We start from the raw sequence: 20,428 nt of genomic DNA, 5'->3' as shown, positions 1-20,428 counted from the left end.
TCTAACAGTTCATTGCCTCTGTGGATATACTTGCTTTCACAGGTAAGGAAATTGAGGCAATTAACTGAGGGTTTACATTTTACTTCAAATTTCTCAACTGTCCAGTGACTTATAGTCTAAGAAACTAATTTAAGTCAGTATCTCTAAATGAAGAAAGTTGTCTAGTTATACAGTAACATTTTTTCTGAAGGTAGCGAGTTTTAGAGATATATTGAATGTAGTCTTATCCAATCCCATTCTCGAAGAATTATATTCATTAGATAAATAAATGATGCTAGACTTGGCAGGTTTGGTAACATCAGGGAAGGAAATTAGGTATAATCAAGTCAGAAGGGTGTTCAATAAGCACAATAAATAAAATACAAAAATAACAAAATAAAAATACATTTGTGCAGCAATTTGTTATGACTAGGAAGAAAACTGCTGTGATTCTGAAAAACAAAGGCAATTAAATTAGTTTACTAATAACCTCTGTAATTACATAAGATTATTTAACATTGAATATTCACTTAAAGAAAATATGAGACATCCAGAAGAAATTAATAGATACTGCTTCCAGAACATATGAGAAAGATTTACAGCAATTAAGGATCATTCTGAAGTATTATATTATATATATATACACACACATATATATATATTTCTGTGGGTATATATGCACATATATGCATATAAATGTAGCTTATATTTTAGCAAGAATTTGTAATGAATAAATTGTTTATGGGTAATCCCTGTACAACTACACATTAAGATATGTTTTCAAATTTTATGCTAAATCATCCTTGCTGTGCAGGCATAAGGCCAGATGGAAGCTTATGGCTGCTGTGTCAATACCTACAGAACGTTGATGTCTTCTTAGCTAGTCCAAATAGAGCCATTCCATCTGCCATAAACACTAGGCCCAAAGGCCACATTTATAGATTGCACTAAAGAAGTTAAAATTATTTTTACAGTGAAGGCATTTTTATAGGTTCTGGGAAAAGGGAACTCAATGTGTGTTCCAAAATACTTATTCTCGGGTGATTTTGAGTGCATTTTCATGTATGCATGCATAGGGAAATAATAAAATAACCCTAATAGCGTATTTTTATGAATGCTAGCACTAAATTAACTATTGTGCTATTATTGTTTCCCTGGGGGTGAGATCTAGCTGATTCTGTTTAGCTTCTACATCTTCAATCTTCCCTCTACTATGATTAGTTTTATGTCTTTTTCTTCCAACCACTTGAAGGATTCCTTTCCCAAATGGGAGATACAGGGCACATCTTTGTCGTCCTGCCAGAAGTTAAACAAAAACACAGTAGGACAGATCAAATTGAGCACATATTTTTAATTTGTTTCCTTTCAAAGTAAGATTTTCACAGTGCCTAAAAATGCTGAGAAAATCTCCCCCCAGATTTTAGGATCTGATAAAAATCTAAGGTTTCCGAAGCCGAAAGATGACTATTGGCTAGTAACTAACTGCCCTGAATCCTACTGTGTTTTAATACCCCCAGCCTTTAGAAGAGAGTAGGTACCATGGCCCTGTGCACTTGCCATTTGAGGGAAAGCCATTGCTAATACATACCATGTAGCTAACATCTATCTGTATAACAGAACATCACAGAAGAAAACCTCTTTCAGATTTGGATAAGTAGGAGTCATAGATCTTTGCTCATATTTCCTGAGCAAAATTTTCTAATTTAATAGTAATGAAAAGTATCAGGCACATTCATTGACTCTGAGTTTTGTAAAAAGACAGATAAAGATGCATGTTTAAAGTGAAGGGAAAAGAATAAATGAAGAGGATTTCTGGAGGTCCCTGTATTATAAAAAGGCACCAGATACAGATAATGTGTTTGGAGAAACATGAAGGACTCCTCTAGATGATTAAGGAAGGAAAATCACTCTTGTCTTTCCCTACACCTAAATTTAATGTGTTGGTCATTGATTCTTGGTGGGTTTGTTTGTAAGAATTAAATTTATTAATCCATTTGAAGTAATTAGAAAGCCTCAAATAGTACATAATAATAAGTTGGATGGGGAACAATTTTAAATATTACATGTACCATATGAATGTAAGTTATTCATAAGTATTCCCACTGTAGTCAGTATGAAATGGTGGCCAGAGGAGATAAGGAAACTGCCTGGCCAGATAAGTCAGCTGAATAAGTTCTAGAGAAGATTAAGTGAGTAGAAAAAAGATGCCAGACCTGGGACAAGTTCTGTAGTAGACATGTTGATTCATCTTCTAACCTCCCATATTCTCAAAGAAAAGTTGTCACCCAAATCTGCTAGAACAAACAGCCTAGGTATCAAATGGCCTCAACCAGCTTGACTAAAGCTATTTGGTGTGGACCTGTGATCACACTCAAAAGATCTCAAGTAGATAATCTCTTCTAAAAATGTGGAATTAGATTACTGAAAAAAAACAAGTATTTCCATAATGGTATATCCTTAACTAAATAGTCTTGCCATCATAGCCAAAGTGAGAGCCATGGTCAGCCAATGCCATGTACAAGCTACAGTTCTGGGGAACTTTAGTGAAAAATCTAACTGCAGAGAGATGGGAGAGGGAAAAAGAAACCAACGGAGTAAGAAAGAGCCTGGACATGTGACTCCATGAGACAGAGAATATATAGCTTTCTACTTCCAGCCTTACTGAAGCATCACTGTGCTTTACTCTCTGCTTTGGAATTAAATGTTTCCTTACAATAGCACCGTTTTTGTAAGCATTTAAAATGATCTATTTTGAACACAAATATGCCATGTCTATAACACATGCACATCCTTCTCTAATGCTTTTCGCACACATAATCTACACCACACTACTGTGTGTGTGCAAATTCCTACAATCTGGCTCTTTCATGTCTGTTCACTTTGGTTTTAAGCTTTTTTTTAAGATAAAAAAATATATGTTCTATATTTGCACATATGCTACAGACACTAGCATGCTTCCAGGCAAACGATTGCCATGAGAAACAGATTCATTTGACCACCGACTCCTTGTTAAACTCTTTTCAGTCAATGATGGTTGCTAACTATGTGGAAAATATACCAGCAAAAACATTTTCTCATTTTCAATTTATTCTAAAAGATAAACTATACTTGGGACTGGATAAATTTGGAAGACCTGTTAGCTAGTACTGATTATTCCATGCCATCAGCATCTTTATGCATATATATAATAAACAAGAATTTCATTAAGCAAGAGCCTATGTGTTACTTGGAAAAATAGCAAAGGAAGAAGCTGATTTGATGAATTCTAACCTTAGGAATAAAATATTTAATCAAAGTAAGTCTAATGGTATAGATAAATTCATTTCGGAAGCTTTCTGAAAGTTTTTTTAACTTAGCCATATTTATTTTTTTGAATTGCTTACTTTTTCTTCATAAAAATTAAAGGGAAATTCTTAAAAGTGGAAGTATCTACATGCTTTCTTTAATTTCTTCCTGGAATTGTATGAGCATTATATGTTTGAAATGTATAAGATTTCATTTTCAAGCCCATCAGTGATTGATTCATGTGCTTCAAAATATAAAGAAAAATATGTATTAAATTAATATGTATACTGATAAAAATATGTATTAAATTCAAGTTGTAAATAATAAAAACACAAATGCCCCTATTTACAAATACAGCATTGAGCATTTTTTATGCTGCCGTCATAGGAACAACAGAGTCTGGAAAAAAGCTAGAAGCAATGGCTACACTATGGGTAAAAACCACCTCACTTCACAGAAGGCTGGATGTTGAGAGAATTCATTAGATTTCCCAAAATATACTCTACTGTAAACATCCATCCATACAAAAGATTTTACACTCTACATATATTATATAATACAATTGCCCAACATTAATTTACGAAAATCTTTCTGAAACAAGTCTTTGTTAAAGGGAAATACTCTGCTTGAAAACTTTTTTTGTTGTTTCCTTGAAATGATGTTCGTTAACCACTCCCGGCTTCCAATCTAACTTCCTGTTCCTCCCCAGAGGTTGTGTGAGGGGTTAATTGGTGGGAGGTGATAGATATTGGTTCTTGTTTCTCTTCTGGGAAAAGAAGCTGTCAAAATTCCTGAGCATAGAGATTTCCTTTTATTCTCTTCCTCTATACTTGGTTCAAGGAGATGTAATAACATGGAATGGTGCTTCTGTTCTGTAAACTCAAATTTGTCTTTTGAAGGTCTATGCCAACTAGCACAGTGGAGGAAAGAGGATGTGGCAGGTTCATGATGGCTCTCACCCTAATGTTCTTCAACCTTCCCTTTATTGGCAGTTACTGTGAAGTTTGGGTGATCCATTTTACGACTTGTTTTTCTTATTTATCAAATTTTCTGCAAATTCACCAGGAAAGTATGCTCTCTTTTTCGATCCTGCAGACAGTCTGACAGTAAACAGTGTATAAAGCAAGGTGTATTTTTATATGAATCTGAAAAGGCAATTTTAGATTACAAATTAAATTCTAGGAAATACACTTACAAATCTATAGAAAGAAATAAATTACTGATTACCCATTGAGAACACTAACTAGTCCAGCTAACATGTTTCCAAAATTATTGAAAGAAACAACATAAATTTATGCATAATTACTTGCGATTAAGAAATGGATACTCCATAATATTTGGTGCAGTCAAATACAAAGCCATATTTAAGTACAAAATTATGATTTCAATTAATAATTAAAAGATTACGCTCATTGGGAAGGTATATCTAAAGTAGTAAATGGCTTTTCAGGTGATTAAACATCTAAATGATGCTTCACACCAAAGAAAAAAGGTTTATTGTGACTATATTCCTTAGCCTGAATAATATTCGTCCAACACAGTAAGAACATAATTCAATGAAACTAAAATAGCAGAAGAGGAGTGAAGTTCTTTTTGCTAATGAAGCTCTGAATGGCTGGCCTGACTGCTTTCTTCAAGTTACCAGGGATATCACAGCAACAGCAAGAAAGAGATAGGTGAGGAATGAAGTGAGGGCAGATATGAAAATGAAATCATTATGAGAGGTGGGATTAAACAAGTGAATAATCTTCACTCAAAATGATCTGTACAGAAAGGCAGTGATATAATTAGACATTTTAAAGCTAATAAGAATTTCAGGGTCATTTGTAAGTGGGAGAATGTTTGAATTTTATAAGCTAGCATTGGCTAAACCCTTCTCTTGACATAGTACAGCAATTATTCTCCCATAAGCCTTCACAGGATACAAATTGGACAGTGTACAAGTAATTACTGATGAATGTGAATATGCTGCTTGGTGATGAAATGTTTTCATAGAAACAGAATGAAATAAATGGAAAAGGCATTCTTATCAACTGTGAATAGATATATCCAAAGATAACGTGCATACTACAAAAGGTTTGAAAAGGGGTGTTTCAGTAATGTAATCATAAAGGGTCATTTACAGTGGATTTTTTAAAAAGGTCTTTTTATTGTGACATGTAAGGGGATTGTATAGAAGAAACATTAAACACACATTACAGCTATTCACAGCAGTATGGATGCCAAATAAATACATTCTGTTAATTTTAAGACTTTACTTTTTAAAAATCCATGCAGCTGGAAATGTATAGCTCCGGTAATAGAGACCTTCTTATATCTAATAAAACTAAACACTGAATTTCTTCACATTTCAACAATAGTCTTTTTAAAATCTGTGTTTAATTTTTTTTTGAAAAATACCTACAAACTCTCAGAAAAATTAATACACATACATAGTTTTAAAAATATTGCTATTTGGCCATATTTGGTCCAGCATCCTTGCTTTACCATTGTTCCTTAATCCTTGGTGCATTCTCTTCTCACAGCTAGTTGAACCTGTAATTTCACAATTCTCATGTGCTGTGGCTCCAAGGAGCACTGCCACGCTTAGTGCAAGAAAAGGGTCCTGTATTTTGGAACCTTTCTGACAGAATGACAAGACATGTTCAAGAATTAAAATGAGTTTTCTGCATTCACCCAAACTCTGTGCACTCTTCAAAGAAATACAAATAAAAATCAGTGTCTAGAAGACTGAACATTTTCTACATTCAAGGTTTACATCACAAAATAATTATTATTTGGTATACCTCTTTAGTAATGCATTCTATCAACTTCAGAAATATGTCCCAACTCCAGCCACTCTCTTTATCAGAGGTTTGCTTATTACCTCAGTTGAGAGGACAATGTTATCAGTTGAAAAGGGATGGAACCTCCAGAAATATCACCAATACATGAAAACTCTTATCAGGGTAGACCAGCAGGTAAAAGCTTGGTCTCTCCAATCAGACAAACCTACAATTCTTGACTCTACCCCTTTCAAGATGAATGGCCTTTGGGAATTTAAGCTTTCTTGGCCTGTGGGGGTTGTTGTGGGAATTAAATGAGATGTCAATAAATATTTAATCAGAATGCACAGCTACTCCCCTTAGCTTTCAGCTCCTCTCCTAGAAGCTGTGGGGATGCTAGACTCAATATTAAAGAGTGGCTAATCAATTGCTATGGCTGTATTCACAATTATCTCTTATTCTGTTGTCAGGTATGTCTTGTGCAATTTGGTCCTAATGATGACGTATCTAAGCTTGTAAATGATTTTATTTTTCATAACAAATTGTAGAAGTCTCGAGGTATAGATGTATGAAAGTCACTTTCAAAATGCTAATTCGAGAATGAAAGGGGTTGAGTTACAGCTACTGCACTGGGAGCTGCACACAATCCTGTTCCTCCAAGGGCAAGCCTCTCACAATAGATATAAATATCATCTCATTTTGTGTATTGGATTCAAAAGATCAAAAAATTCTCCTCCAAAGGATTGTCCTTAAACTTCTGAGTGAGTTTTTTTTAATTATGAAAAATATGAGAAAACTATTTCAGCAGAGGAATTGAAACAGAAAATCCAACACTAGGCTTAAGAACAATTATTTGGAAGTCCAGAAAGTAAATTAACTCTATTAGTTGCCTTTTATGGTTTTTACCTGAATCTATATTTGGAAATATTTTGGGGCACAGGAGGAAGTTTAAGGAAATTGAATATATGAGGTTATATGGTGCCCTAGAGAAGTAGCATATGTTCATTCAACAAATATTTATTAATTTCCTTCTATGTGCTAGGTACTTTCTATTCCAGATGCTAGTGTAGAACATAAACAAAACAGACAAACCTCTCTCTGCCCTTGGAGCATATATGTGGGTGTGTGTGTATACTTATGTGATAGAAGAGGTAGCATTTGAAATGACTGAGAAAAGATAAACTATGCAGCAAATGACACCAGGAAAAACTGAACAGCAAATTAGAATAGAATAAATTTGAATTGAAACCTCATGTCTTACAAACACAAACATCAAGCAAATAAACACACACGTACAAATCCAGAGGGAGCAAAGATGTAAGTGTATAAAATAAAATGGAACCAGGCTAGAAAAAATTCTGGGAGAAAATTGTAATGGTTTTAGAACAAGAAAGTCTTCAATAAGTATGAAATAGTATGCAGAAGTCATAAAGCTAAAGATTATTTACTCTACATAAAAATTAAAAAAAAACCTTTGCATTGGAAAACCCATCATAATCAGTGAAAATGTAAAGCAAATGTCTAGTTTTCTTAATACATAAAATTCACTTTGAAATAAATAGGAATAAGATCAACCCCTCAGAGAAAAATAGCACAAGGAGCAGATTCTATGTAGTTTATTGATATATGGAAAAAGTTATCAGAACTGTTGGAGTAGAAACTATCAAAGAATCACTGAAAATATTTTTTTACTCTATATTTGGATTTTTATAGTCTTATGCTGCCTTTATTCTTTAATAAAAAGGTATCTAATAAAAGGAAATATTGATTAAATAGTATTGAGGATTTTGTGCCCTGGATAAATCATAAATAATTTTTTGATTTAGTTAAAATGATAAACAATGTGCCCATTAAACATAGAATTAATATCTAATATGGCTTTATTTTTCAAATAGTGCTTTTTTAAGGAAAATTTTATATCCACAAACTATTGGATTAAATAGCTAAACAATAATAATAAGGAAAATCTTTATTGTTGGAACATATTAATACCCTCTTCCTCAGTTATAAATTGTAACCATAGCACATATTCATTTTTCTTTATATGAAAATACCAAGATTACATGAAGCAATTTTTTGGTGGTCTCCTGGCTCCTAGTCAAATACAAAAGGAGCATTTCATGTGGTTGTATCACATTTCAAATAATTGTGATCAGTAGAGTACTTTGTTGCAAAGACAACAAAATGGCATTAGTGATTAGTATTTCTTCATTCATTTTTCTATTGTACATTTTATTTATCGAATTAACTTTAAAAAACTTAAGTGAGAATTTCAGTTATTGTCATCATCAATTTTATAGTTTTTTTGTGTAAATGTAGTCTCCAAAATTACTTGACCAAAAAGTTTGTAATTGAAACATACACTAAGCAATACCTCAAACACCAAGGATACAAATAGTTCTTTATAAAAAACTTCAAATCAGATTTTATGAGTCATTAAACAAAATTTGAAAGAAATACTATGCACTGCAAAATTTCAAAAGTGAAAACCCAAAGACTTACCAAAATCTTTAGATCTTTGACCTGCATTTTATTATATTTTTCATAATGCTTTACATAAGCAACTTGGAGCTCATATTCTGCAATTCTACCAGCCTCAGGGAATATTCAGGATTCTTCCTACTGCAAATGACAAAAGCCCAATTCGAACTATCTTAAGAAAAAAATGAAAAGGAATTCAATTAGCATAATGGCTTCAGAAAGGGTTGGATCCAGGAGCTAATAAAACTATTTTATTAGTATTTAATTTAGCTCTCTTTATATGATAATTTGGCAGACATTTTCTATACTCTGGCCTTCAGCATCTCCACATTCTATTCTACCAGCTTTCAGCTTCCAGGCCAGAAATAAGAAAGAAGAAAATTTTAGGGAGTGAGTATTGTTACTAGTCCATCCCTTTTTAATTCATGATATATCAGGCATGAGTTACATGCTGACCTTCACAGCCAAACTGAACCTTGTCCACTGTGATAGGGGAAGGATTGGCTTCTCATGAGTAATTTGAGCTAGTGCTTTCAGAAGAAAAACAAATGAATGTGGTACTGGAAAAATTTTCCCTTTATATCTATATAATTCCCATAAATATACTGATTCATGCTTCCTATTTTGTGTCTATTTTTCCTCCTGAAACTCACTTATTCTCTGTGATCCCTAGATAATATCACATTTCTTTCCTAGGTTATTGGGAAAGATGCTTAACTGCTCTTTTTGACTTGCTTTCTCAATCTTGCTTTCCCTTACATACAATTTCCTCAGTATACCTAGAGTGACCAATTTAAAGTGTAGAACTACGCATGTCACTATCTATTCAAACTCAGTAGATGTCCATCCTTATGACTCAAACCATTGATACCTTCATTCTCCTAATTACTCTAATACTCAATTTCACAAGGTCATGTTTCCTCATGATATAAGAACAAAATATAAAAGATTAAATTACTTGTGAAATTATCTTCTCTAAAACCAATTGATATGGTTAGGCTTTGTGTCCACACCAAAATCTTATCTTGAATTGTAATCCCCATAATTCACATAATCCCCACATGTCAAGGGAGAGACAAGGTGGAGGTAATTGGATCACGGGGAGGTTCCTCCATGCTGTTCTCATGATATGAGTGAGTAGATCTGATGGTTTTATAAGGAGCTCTTCCCCCTTTGCTCAACACTTCTCCTTCCTGCTGCCTTGTGAAGAAGATGCCTTGCTTCCCATTCGCCTTCTGTCATGATTGTAAGTTTCGTGAGGCCTCTCCAGCCATGATAAATTGTGTGTCAATTAAACCTCTTTCCTTTATAAATTACCCAGTCTCAGGTAGTTCTTTATAGCAGTATGAAAATGGACTAAAACACTAATTTAATAAAAGTATAAGTGGAGCTGAATCATTTTTTCCTGCTGAAAAAGTACTTCCAGTACAACTGAGTTGAATATTTGCACAAACATTAATTCACAGGTATATTAGAATAAGATACTTTATAGGACTCATAATAAACCAAATTCTCCAAAGGGCAGCCTTGAATGCTGATTTTCTGCTTATAGTGTGCAAGCAGTTTGAAGTTTTTTGTTGTTACAAATGAGATTAAGCTATTATAATTTTCTATATCTGCCACCATATTTTCTATTTATACAAAAAAATCTGTGCTACTATTGCTTAATAAGGTTGGCTTATGGCCTTGAGAACATTTTTTTCACAAAATAAAACTATAATATTATACTGCATTGGGCAATTTTGAATTTTTTTAAATGCTTAAAGAATTATAATCATGCTTTTCTTTTTGACCTAGAAACACAAAGGCAGCAACTATACTTGTAATAAGTTCATTGAAAAACTGAACTTGATGAATGTCTAGTGATGTTGGGCAATATTACTGTTTTTTTACTAAGATGGTTCAGTGGGTACCTGATCTGTCAGCACACACCAATGAGATAAAATATATATATATATAACTATGGTCAATTAGATTATTCAGTGCCACATTACCACATATCAGTTTATCTAAATTTTATTTTACTTTTAAAAAGTAAATATGAAATATCCATAATGCCTGGTAAACTTTGAATTTGGAGTAATAGAATACATAACAAAAAGATAGGTTTAGGGAACTTGTAACACAAATTCTTTAGTGCTTTCACCTCTATAGACATATTGATAATAATTATTGGGTTTTTCTTTTTCCATCTTGATTTTTTTACATCTTTATTATTAGCATGCAGTTTGCAGTAATAATTAAGAGCATGAGTTTTGAAATAGCTGGTTTCAGACACTACCTACTACTAGCTTCATGCTCTAAAAATTACTTAAACTTTCTGTGCCTCAATTTTTACATTGGAAGAATAGGAATAATAACTACCTACTCTATAGGGTTATCAGCAAGTTTATGTGGCATAATAACAGGAAAATACTTAGACAGAATTGCACACACAGTACACACTCTATACAGACTAAATACCATTTTATTTATGCAGCTCACCTGATAAGGGAAGAGAGTTCTCAAACTCCAGATAACAACAATATCAACCAGATCTAGTAAATAAAGGCAGAGATACAGTCTCCATTTAAGCTGGTACATTCCATTAGACTCAAAGTAATATGGAACACAGTAAGATGTATTGAGAAATGAAACAACATATGAGTGTTGGTTATCTAAGGGACAACCCATTGAAATGAGAATTTATAGAACACCTTAGATACACATATTTCAATATATTCTTCCACTGTGTTCTGGATCTCCATTGCAGCTCTCAGAAGAGGGGTAAAGGGATTGACCTTAGATAGGAAGTTACACACGTCCTCTCTCACAGAAAGAGTTACAGATCAAGGATGTGTGCAGCTGTGTGTAACCCTCAGGTTCAGTGATAGGAAATTGATGAAGTTTTATCTGTTAGCTCAGTTCAGTGGTAAACTTTTCAAGAGCCAAGTGTGGGCTATGTCTTGCATATCATTCTCCTTTCCCAACAATGACAGTTATTTAATTATGCAATTTGAACACTCAACAAATAACCTGTGGTTTTCTGAAATTTTCATGACTCTGGGTCATAGAATGAGAAACCAATAACTAAAAATTAATGAGACATTTCTTTTTTTTTGAGACGGAGTCTAATGAGACATTTATATAGTTCATAAATGTCTTCCACTCTGATAGAGCTTCTGAAAAAGAACAGAATATATTTCTCTAACTCATTACCAAAACAGGTGGACTCAGCTCAATTTGGGGAAAAAATTCACTTTTTGGTAGATGTCAGCAACAGATATTTTTGTTTTTAAAGTAGGAAGATCTATGTAGCAGCAACTCATAAATTAGAATAACATTTGAAAGTTATTTGAATTCGCTATCTATTCTTTTGAATGAATTCTTGATTTTTATTCTTCTCTATTTTTAAGTACAATATTTTTAAATGTCCATATCATCTTTTAAGTATTTTGTTTAGTCTGGAGAGGTACAAAAGCTTTTGAAATAAAACAAAAGTAGGTTGGCAGATTTCACAAGAATATTTACTGTGAAAGGATATATTTTCAGAAAGTATCAGCTTTATAATTTCTTTCAGATTAAAATAAAACATCGTGGCAGGTAGAATTTGTCATCTCTTAAAAGTTAACTTCTCTTTGTTTCTTTTTAGACTCTCATTTTCCCTTCTGTTTCCTCTTTTTACTTCAATTTCATCGAGGAGCATTTGCGTTCTTCATTAAGTCATGATGACACATCAGATAATCCTTTTACATGAGCCTGTTGTGCATGTTGTCAATGTAAATTTGCGGGAGCAAACAAAGAAGTTAAAATTTTTAAGAAGGCAACATGACTCTCTGCTCCTCATCAGCCTAGCCAGCAGGAAGGTGATGAAATAAGGATGTTGACCCAGATAAAAGCCAGAGAGGTAGAAGTAAAGTCATCTGATATTCCAAAGGTGTCTTTTTAATGATAATGGAGAGTTTGTATGCTGTCGTCTTGATGGTCATGAGAAAAGGATTTCAGTGATGCATGAAATATAGGACAAAGCAATATTGACAGACTTAAGGAAGTATGGCACCACCAGTCCCATATACCTTGAACCAAATGTTACCAGATGATTTTGTCTTAAACTCACTGAGCCTAGGTTTGCTTTTTTATTTTTTTTTTGAGATAGGGTCTCACTCTGTCACCCAGGCTGGAGTGCAGTGGCACAATCTTGGCTCACTGCAACCTCTGCCTCCTGGGTTCAAGCAATTCTCCTGCCTCAGCCTCCTGAGTAGCTGGGATTACAGATGCGTGCCACCACGCCCAGCTAATTTTTGTATTTTTTTAGTAGAGACGGGGCTTCATCATGTTGGTCAGGCTGGTCTGGAACTCCTGAACTCAGGTGATCCACCCACCTTGGCCTCCCAAAGTGCTGGGATTACAGGCATGAGCCTGTTTGCCAGGTTTGCTTATCTTTACATTGGCGATACCTACCTGTGACAGATTATATTTTCCAAAAAGGTCCACAACAATATTTCTGGTCCCACATGCTCTTCTAAAATTGTGCCTCCAATAAAGAGGTCATTATTTACCCTCCTCTTGAATCTAGACAAGAGTTTCTTACAGCCTTTACACTTAGTGTGGTTCAGGTAATACTACATGATTTTGAGGTTAGGTCATAAAAGGTGATATAGCATTCACCTGTCTCTCTTCTTTTGGGGATGTGCATCTTTGACTCCCTGAGGCACCATACAACAAGTCTAGTTCCCCTGAGTCTATCATGCAAAAGAAACCATGTGGAGAGACCACCAGGAACTGCTTGCATCTTCCCAAAGCACCAGAGATGAGAATGCAGAAATCTTCAGACTACTGTCTTAACCTCCTGACAGACTCTAGGCCAGAACCACTCAGCCAAGCTGTTTTTGAATTCCCAATGCACCAAGACCATAAGAGATAATACAAACTTATCATTGCTTTTAAAACACTAAAATTGTTGTTTTAAAACACTAAGTTGTGTTGTGATTTGTTACTCAGCAATCAGTAACTAATACACTGCCATTTAGTTAATTTGGGAAGATTAGAAAGTACATTTAAAACTTTGTTAGAGTAGGTTCTCAATAAAAGCAGATGTTCATTAACAACAATACATGCTATCTCCATTTATAGCCCATCCTTCCATCCTCTGCCCCCAATAATTTTCAATAATAAAATTTTTATAAGGAAGCAAATTGTTTATCTTCTCCTGTAGTTTTTTAGTGTATCGAAATTATCTGCCATGCATAATTTTTGTAAAGCATAAAAAACATCTGGTGAGGAAAGCTGTAAACCTTTTGCTAGTGCCCTTTCTTTCTAGCATATCTGGAAAACTGAACAGGGATGAATAAATTATGCCTCTATCACTCTTTATTTTCTCACTAATTATTCCAGATACTCTAAATCCACACAGCAAGAATTTTTATTGTTGTTATTGGGATGAGGGATATTACAATTATGGCAGTACAAATAAATACAATTTATTAGGATATTCTAAATAGTAAAAATTCTATATCATAGCATTCTATAATTAAATTAGTAATCTTTAGGGACCATAATGGACCATACACTGATGCATATGCTACAGGTTTATTTAGCTGGTGGAATGGAATTTCTTCTGGTCAGAGACCCTTGAAAGAGTGTGCTGACTTGCCCTGGAGTTTAATTGGGCCTTTAGAGGAGATGCAAACCTGTATGCATGGGCCATGCTAAACAGAGCTAAAGTCAACTGAAGCCATTCCAGAAAAGAAATAGAATCGGAGCTTTTGCTCCTGAGAGTGAGGACACAGAAACTTTGGAAAATTAGGGGGATTGTCAAGCAACATGACAGGATGACCCAAGACAAAAATAAAGATGCCAGTGCCTTAACTTCAACATTAGATTGTTTGTATACGTGCTATGCTATTTCCTTCCATCTCAACAAACATCAGTGAAGTCTTCTGTATATTCCAATTATCATCCAGGCAGTTTGTCAATTTCAGGTATTAAAAATTATTTGAAAGTGACTTATCTTAAGATGGGAAGGAAAAACATCCTCCTACCTCTTAAATGCCATTTAGTTACTTAGCACCAAGGGAACATTCCCTGTCTACTCTTTGAAGACAGTTGAACTATGTTGAAAATTATGGCATTCTGATGATTTTTATCAGTAAAACTGCTATCTTTCCAGCCATAATACTAACAATAGGGACAGCATAGTAATTAAGACTAAAGCATTGTGTACTTCAGGTCAACTTAACATCCTCTTCTAAATGAAGTTAGAATGGTGGTGTTTCCATAAACATGGCTACTTCTGTTTCAAATTAGGAACTGGCAACTCCGTGATGAGTTGATATAAACACTCAGCAATTGCTGTAAAGACAAGTGATTTGTATGGAGGAAGTAGCCATATTGATTACATTTTTCAGCAAAGTGCCGTGTTTGCACTATAGTCTATCTCATGGGCATCAAAAGCCATGTTTAACTTGAGTTATCACAGTTTAAAACCGTTGGAAGGACTTCATAGTTTTGCATTTTTAAGGTTACTTCATAGTATAGTTGGAGCTACGATTATAAATAGCATACAGAGTTAAAATTTTTGCTTTGAAATTTGATACAACTAAAACCAATTGCTAGCTCAGCAATTAACTAGTTAGGTGAACTTGATCAAGTTGCTTAACTGCTCCAAGCCATGTTTGATTTTCTCCTCTGTCAAATGTGGACAATAATAGTACCTACCCACAAAATTATGCTGAGGATTAAAAGGGATGATTCATGCTCATGATCCAAAGTAAGGACTCAATAAATATTACCTACTAAGTTTCTATACATGTTTATAGTTATATAATATCAGACTGTGGAGCCAATTTCTCTTAATGTCTAATACAGACAACTGAAAATCATTGGAGCATTTTATACTTTCAAAGTGTTTTTACATGATTTATCATATTAAACTTTCTGCCAACCCTAGTGATATGGTTTGGCTGTGTCTCCACCCAGATCTCATCCTGAATTGTAACTCCCATGATTCCCACGTGCCATGGGAGGAACCTGGTGGGAGGCAATTGAATTATGGGGGTGGGTCTTTCCTGCACTGTCCTCGTGATAGTGAATGAATCTCATGACATCTGATGGTTTTAAAAATGGAAGTTTTCCTGCACAAGCTCTCTCTGCCTGCTGCCATCCACGTAAGATGTGACTTGCTCTTTCTTGCCTTACGCCATGATTGTGAGGCCTCCCCAGCCATGTGGAACTGTAAGTCCAATAAACCTCTTTCTTTTTTAAGTTGCCTAGTCTTGGGTATGTCTTTATCAGCAGCATGAAAAAGGACTAATATACCTAAACACTGAAGATTCTTACTGTCTCCAGCTTGAAGATGAGGAAATTGAGGGGCAAGGAATTGAAGTGACTTTACCAAGGTGACTCGTAGTTAGTGGAAGAATCAGAACAGGAACCCGAAGTTCCAGTTCAATTCTCTCATACCTTGCTGCCACTATTGCCATACTGACTAATCTCAAAACATTAAAAAACTAATGTAGCTCAGTTATTTTAATTTAAAACATCACACAACGAGCTACAGTCCTGATATCTTGATATTATTTCCAGGGATGCATCAATGTCATCCCATTTGCCTTATTCCTTTTTTTGGCTCTTCTTTGTGATGGCTATGCTTCCATTCATGCATCTGTGGTGAATGACTCTTGGTCACCTGTTCTTTGTCCCACTGGAGTTCTACCCACTGAAGTCATTTATACTATATTCAGGCAGAATGGCTATACCCCAACAATTGGCTGAAGTTGGCTGCATATTGCCTTCTAAGACAAAGGGGAAAACAGTATTTTTAAAACACTCTGATCCACAACCAAAATGCAATGTTAAAAGTTGTTCTGTATCACTCTATTGTTCTATCCAGGCTGGAGTGCTAGATTGAAATAACAGCAGGGCAACAGGCAGAGCAATAGTTGGAGAAAAGGTTTGCAAACCTCATTGGGCCTAAAATACACATGCCAGATAAAACTTCACACCTTTTTTTTTTTTCTTATTAAAGCATAAACTTACTTTTTCAACTACACATTTTGCTTTTCTTGAGCTTGCTTTATTGTGGGGTCAGCTCATTTGCTGACTTTTGTCTTCTTTACCCTGCATATTTCATCTTAAACACTGGGCAGATTTTCAGAAAGATCTATATACAGAGCCGAATTTAAAAGGAAGAAGTCAAGGGTCCTTGAGAAATTTTGAGTAGGACAGTCAAGTAACAAGGGCACTGGAAGCTACAATTAAGTAGACTTGAAGAACTGTAAATAGTTGATGTGGATAGCAGCCCAAGAGTGTTGTCTGTCTTAGAATTGTGGCTGCAAAGCACTGAAGATTTTTCCACAGATGATTTCCTACCTCACATAGTTATGTGGCACATGTGTTTTGTGCTTTCCTATGTGCTTCCATTACAATGCTATAATGTCCTTGATTTGCACAATACTCAGAAGGATGTAGATAGTGCTTTCAAACACAGTTAGGTTCCCATCGTATGACAGTAATGCTTAAAGTGACTAATTGCATATATCTTATTACTTATTTATTCCTTGGAGTATTCATCAATTAGTTACCATTTATGGACCAAAGCAAATTTTGAAATATTTTATATACTTATTGTACAGAGATATGATATCATATGATTAATTAACAGTATCTCACACAGATGCAATCCAAGGACCTCCAACATAACGGCCTACATAGTGAAGTCTATTGCTGGCTACAGTTACAATCTTTAAGAGAATGAACAGGGACAATGATGGTCATTGAAAACCATTTATATATGCCAGTCTTGTTATACTAAAAAAGAATTTGAGCATAATAGTCATGGTCAAAGAATTTTACATTGTAAAAGAAATTTCCCATTGTAGGAAGTGGTGCCAGGCTCCACTATCCTTCCCTAGCCAATGACACGTCAATCTTGATTCCTCTGTTATATCATCCACCAGGTTCTTAAGGTCTCTTCAGTTGTGATTCCCAAATATATTCTGAAGCAATCTCTCTCTTTCACCATCTGCACTGCTGATGGGCTTGCCCAAACACCATCATTGCTAGCCTGGTTTACCTTAACCTGGTGTCTTCATTGGTTGCCACATCACTACTATCCATTCTCTACACAGAACTAACATTCAAACCCATGCTTTTTATCATGGCTTTCTTGCCTTTTGGAGTCTGGTCCCTGCCTTGCTCTCTGACTCTATCTAATATTTGCCCCAGCTATTCCAGGCTTTTTTGTCTTTGAAACTTGACATCTCTCTTGCCTGGTAGTTCTCACCATTTCTGTACCTTTGCATGGCTGGCGCCTCTGCCCATGTCGGTCTCTTCTCAACAGCACCTTCCTCAGAGACCTACTCTGGCCTTCTTTTCAAAGTCATGTATTGATTTATGCCTGAGATATAAGAAATATAACATTAGGCGATTTTGTCATTGTATGAGCATCATAAAGTGTACTTACACAAACCTAGATGAAAGAGACTACTACACACCTAAGCTATATGGTAGGTGGCTTATTGCTCCTAGGCTACTAACCTGTTTAGCATGTTACTGTACTGAATACTATAGGCAATTGTAATGCAGTGGTATTTGTGTATCTTAACATATCTAAACATAGAAAAGATATAGTAAAAGTACCATATTATAATCAAATGGGACCACCATCATGTATGTGGTCTATTGACTGAAAAGTTATATGGTACATGGCTGTAATTTCTCTCAAGGCATTATCCATAACTGTTTAACTTTTGCCATCACGTTTATCATCTGGCTTTATCTTGCTAATTTTGCTTGTTACTATCTGTCTCTGATACCTAGAATATAACCTTTGTGAAAGGAGGGAATCTGTCCTGTTTGCTTGCTATGGACCAGTGCTGGATACTGTTCATAGCATTCAATAATCAATAAATATTTTTTGAATGAGTGATTGAAAGAAGGGGACTATGAGACAAGATACAATAAGAAAAGGATAAATTTCATGAATAAATATGAATAAGAATTCAAGAAAGTATAATGAAATGTTTATTAAGGAAGTAAAAATTTGATTGCAAGCCTTAACAAAAGACAAGGTTAGCTGAGCTTGGTTTCTTGATGAGACGTGTGAAATGCAAACATATTTGAGAATACAAACACATTTTAAATAATTAATAATCATTGACATCCTCTAATCATGGCAGAACTTATTAAACAAATAATTATCTCTCAGAATTAAAAGGTAAATAGGAAGATACTTCATGTCTTTGTTTATTTTTCTCTCTATTGTTATGAATCAGGAAAGAATGCTCCACGTGTGAAAGTGAGTATGCAGATAGATGCACCTATCAGCAAATAAGCTAAATGTCCTTATAAAATATCAGCAGACATTCAGAAGCATTCCACAACCTAAGTGCTGTTACTCTAGAGTTCAAATGACCTAAATTATATATAAGTTGTTCTCTTGGTTGTCGCTACTCATGGAAGCCATTTCTTAACCTGAAATTTTACAGATGTTGACTAAATGGAAAAAATTTTGCATTTGTGTCTCATTTTTATAGTTTTGGAAATCTCACTTAGTTTTGAATATCCCTAATACATGTTCTGTATTTGAACACAGCCATTAAGCCAAGAGTTGACAGATCTTGGAGGTGGACTCTTAAAATAGATGACTGTATCTTACAGGGTCAAACAAACTTTTATTCCTACATCAGCCACTTTCTGGTTTGCTAACCAGGTTGTTTCATTTCTGCAAGCCTTAGTTTCTCACCTGTGAAAGAGTAACACATACCACAAGGTTATTGTAAAAATTAAATGAGATCATGGCTATAACACAATGTTTGGTACACTGTCATTTCCATCCACTTTTAGTCTCAGTTCTGACACTTACTAGCAATGGGACCTCATCAATGCACTTCTCAGGGTTTCAGTTTTACACTTTCAAATGAGAGAATAAGGGCCTTCATGTTCTTAAAATGTTTTTAGATCAAAAAAACTAAGAGTCTTACATGTACAAGTAATCAGCCTGGTCATTCAGATGGAAATGATGTTTGCTTCCATGTCTCTGATAACCCCTTGCACATTAATTTCCCTATTTTATTTCATCTGTTTTCCCATGCATAAGTGCTAATATTAAATATTATTTCCTTGAGAAAGCCACCTCTATCTTTCAGATGTGTCAAGTGCTAAGTTTGTTTAAAGCTCAGCATCCACAGTGTGTTTTGTAATGTAGGAGGCGATGGTGGTCCTCTTGGTAATATCCTTAAGAGAGTAATACCAAAAGTTTTGAATTTTCTAAATCAAATATCATTTTAAAAATGTTTTAATTTCTAAATAAAACATCACTTCTAAAATGTTTTAATTTCTAAATAAAACATCACTTTTAAAATGTTTTAATTTTAGTATTATCTGTATTTGAAAAGGCAATTTCAGAAACAGAACACTTGCACACCCTAAACACTCTTGCCTTCCTCAAGATTTCAGCTCACTCACCTACTCCTAAATGAGAACTCGGGGATCGAGGGATAGCAACGGATGGTCCCTCCCCATTTAAGTCTCCTTACTTCAGTTTCGCTTCTGTAGTGTACTAGAGCCCAGCTTTACTTGATTCTTTTCACATTTTGTCAAGTAAGGATAAAACACAGATAAAGAAATACGCAGTTGAAAATGCATTTGTATTTTAATCAAGAACTGTGTGTTCAGGAATTATTGCTCATGCAAACAGAGATAGTCATCAATCATAAGTGTTCCTTTGTATCTGCAGCAACTTATTACAGAGAAAAGAAGTATCTCTGGATTCTGAGAAATTTGCTGTCAGAAATACTGCATGAAACTCCTTTCCTTTTTTAATTTCCTGCTAGCCTCCGAAAGGAGAAATGAGGTAGGAGGGATGCTTTTTTCTTCTGCTGGGACCTGAAAATAGAGAGGAACAGACATTAATCTGGAAGACTGTCATTTAAATCAAT

Source organism: Pan paniscus, chromosome 14 (genome assembly GCF_029289425.2).
Source record: "Pan paniscus chromosome 14, NHGRI_mPanPan1-v2.0_pri, whole genome shotgun sequence".
NCBI classification, from domain to species: Eukaryota; Metazoa; Chordata; class Mammalia; order Primates; family Hominidae; genus Pan; species Pan paniscus.
The sequence above is the reverse complement of the archived record's forward strand: the minus strand, read 5'-3'. Positions refer to the sequence as shown.